The sequence below is a fragment of the Coffea arabica genome, chromosome 1c, assembly GCF_036785885.1.
Source record: "Coffea arabica cultivar ET-39 chromosome 1c, Coffea Arabica ET-39 HiFi, whole genome shotgun sequence".
Taxonomy (NCBI): Eukaryota; Viridiplantae; Streptophyta; class Magnoliopsida; order Gentianales; family Rubiaceae; genus Coffea; species Coffea arabica.
In genome coordinates, this window is record NC_092310.1 from 676,989 (window position 1) to 680,499 (window position 3,511).

Below are 3,511 nucleotides of genomic sequence, written 5' to 3' on the forward strand. Positions count from 1 at the left end.
CCTTCACCTATGAATAGTGAGGTCAATTCAACCATAACTTTTTCATTGCCTAGTAGTTTCATAACTCTTCCAAAACAATGACAAGCATCTTTTCTTGAGACAAAAAGATCTTCGTCATTCCAAATAGTTTCAGTAACAATTGTGACTTTTGAAGTTTCATCAATACGAGGGATTTGACTCTCACCATATATATATATATATATATATATATATATATATGTGTGTGTGTGTGTGTGTGTGTGTGTGTGTGTGTAGAAATAGAGGTCGAACCATCAATTGTCTCTTAACCTTACTTCTCATCTTTCTTCTAGTTAGAGGCATTTGATGGTGATATTATCCATTCATCTTATTCGTCTAGAAAATCAAAATAACATAATCCAAGACCAACATTAAATCAAATATTATTATCCACCAAATATGTTATTGAGTGTTTGCTTACAAAATTTTTAATTTCACAGACAACTAAATACCGGATCCACCTCTTATCTTGTGCTAACATAAGAACTATCCAAAGACAGACTCTATTAATTAAAATGTTTTTTTAATAAGTTATCAGAATCAGTTAATCTCCTATTTATCCTTTTTATCCAAATCACTTTAATGTAGTGGATGATCTCTTTGTCACGAAGAAACCTACTAAAGATGAAGAACCAATTAACTCCTCCTTGCACCTGTGCACGCCTTCCCCAATGGTCCCTTTGCTTACCTAAGACTCCAATTGTAGATTTGTTAACTAACTTAAGGGCATATCAATACTTTGTGGTGTCCTCCCAAGACTCATTCAATCTTGTCGTCACCAATGAGAATCTCCCTTTCATTGGACCCTATATCGATACACAACTGCCCAACTTGTACAGAGCTGCAGCTGCTTTTCACCAAATAGGAGGAGGTGAGGCAATCCATTGCCAAAAATCTGGTTTGTAGTATTAAATGTTTGCCCGCCTTACGAGGGCTTCACCCCAACTAACCAATCCAGCTATATATATCCAATATTCCCCTTGACAATGTGATTTTTGTCCAAGATGGAAAAAAAAAAACATTTATGGGTTCATATTCAGTTCTCATCTTCCTAGGATGATTTGCTGGCCTAACTCCTAAGTAAGAAGGATTATTACCACAAAAAAGTAGTATACAACAAAAAAAGGGCGTAGCTAATGACTACGGAGCGGTCGTCATTTTTGTTGTCTTGTTGCATGAGAACATGAAAGGTTGTATCGCCCAATACAAAGAACAAGCATGAAAGGTCCGGCGCTGCTGTCATGGATATTTTCAACGTTTGTCTGCTGCGGGGAAATAAACACGACTTTAAATGTGATTCGGTAAACAGAAGTATTATAATCTGTTGTTCAAAGCTGATACTGCAAACTTTTCTGACAAATCCAATTTTCTCTCCGCTGTTTCCTGCATATTTGGACAGATTACGTAGAGGAAAACGCCAAAGCTTCAGGCCAGGGTATCATGATCCATGCAGTGGCTCCGGAAAAGAGTTGTCGAGATCACCATGTTTAACTTTAACATTTGACCCTTATATTCAAAGTACGGATATATACATATATGTATATATCTCCAGAGGTTTGGTGCAAGTCTTTTATGTCACTTTTTAACATTTTCGTCTTGGCTAACAATTGACTAATACTTCACAATTAGCTAGTACCAGGAGACATCAAATTAACCCATTCAACAATGACTTATCCCATAATTTCTTACCAAATTTTCAACTCACAAAAATGCCTTTCCACTAGTCTAATTTATGCTCAAGTGACCTCAAAATCAAGAAGTCTTCATCCTCTCACAAAGGTGACAACTTCCAATGTTGAGTTAAGTTGTAGAATAGAATGTAGAGGGCCCAAGAACCGTCTTGGCTAGTAAATTGACTGGGGGATGATGTTGTCCCCTTTCCAGAACATTGAGACAAAATGCAGAATCCGAATTGTGAGGATGTGGAGATTTAGGACTGGTGAAACAAGGTAGAGGTCAACCGCTTTTCATTTGTCATTTTCACAATTTCTGCGATGAAAAAGGAGAGGAGGATAAAGCGAAAAAAGAGTAATTGGATGCCAATATTCCATCCAAAACCTGATGCGCCATCCTTTCAAATTTCAACAGAACAAACCATTTTATGTGGTGCTGTTTGCAGACTCGTGGGTCAATGCCACTTGGTAGTCCGAAATTGTTGATTAGGATAAAGTCTGCCTTTATTACAAGGATTAATCTTATATACACTATCAGCGTATACATTATTACCATCAAATATATGATATATGTATAAAATTTGAATTTCAAATCGAAAATTTACTTATGTGTCATCCATCCAACCATAATAGTGTATATACTGACAATATATATAAAATTTACTGTTATTACAATTGAGTCATAGTGAAAAAGATCCACATCCCAGCTAATTATTGATTATTTCATACATATTTTCTGGAGCCTTTCTGAGCCAAGAATATAAGCAAAAATTGGTTAAATCTAAATAATTATCAATTTTTAGTGTTTTAGGCAATCCTCATAATTATCAAGTACAAGATCTACAATTGTCGTGATTTTGTGCATGTAAAAAATATATGTCAGTCATTTCTCTAATTTAAAAAGTGTGCCAGAACACCTTTTGATTCAGATGGATTTGTCTTCCCTCTAGCCCTTATATAATTCAATTGGACTCTCCCTTCCTTCCCCTTAGAATATGATAGAATATACATTGTTGATTGACAAAAAAAAAAAAAAAAAAAGAGAAGAAGACAGCCAAGCAAACCACTTCAAGGGGAAAAATATACGAGTATCAAACATCAAATTTGTACCACGATTCTTTACTCGGGTGAGTAGAGCAAAGAACTTCAGAACATCAATGGGTTGGTAAGCCGCCAAAATAAGTATAACTTTTACCTGAGACAATTTTCATATATAACACACAATCCAAAAAAAAAAATTGTTTGAGGCGAAAGGTTTTGAATCCAATTATCCATATTGTGTTAACTAAAACAAGAGAGATTAATTTTTTATACACTAACAGTGTATAAATTATTGCCATTGGCGGCGTTTGGATTAGTCATTTTTTGAAAAACAAGATTTTCATATAGAATACTACAATAATACACAAACAAAAATAACCACAAAAACATCAAAAATATATTTAAAAAAAAACCTCAAAAACACCAAAAAGAACCTCAAAAACAGTCTAAAAAACAGCCTCATATACAATAAAAGTTTTTTACTTACATTGATACAGTAAAATATTTCAAAAATACCCTAAAAATAACTAATTCAAACGAATTTTTTTTCACAGTATATTAATATAATATATATATTGACAGCGTATATAAGATTAATTAAAAAAAAAGGGGGGGGGGGGGGGGGGGGGGGGGGGGGGGGGGGGGAATAAAGGCCATCCATCTTGTGAACTAAGGCCGTTGATGTACATTTGGTCTTTATGGCAGGTGGGTTTCGGTGGAGGCTCTAAAATCTAAATCATGGGCCAACAAAAAAAATGAAACTTTGCTCGACTAAATTG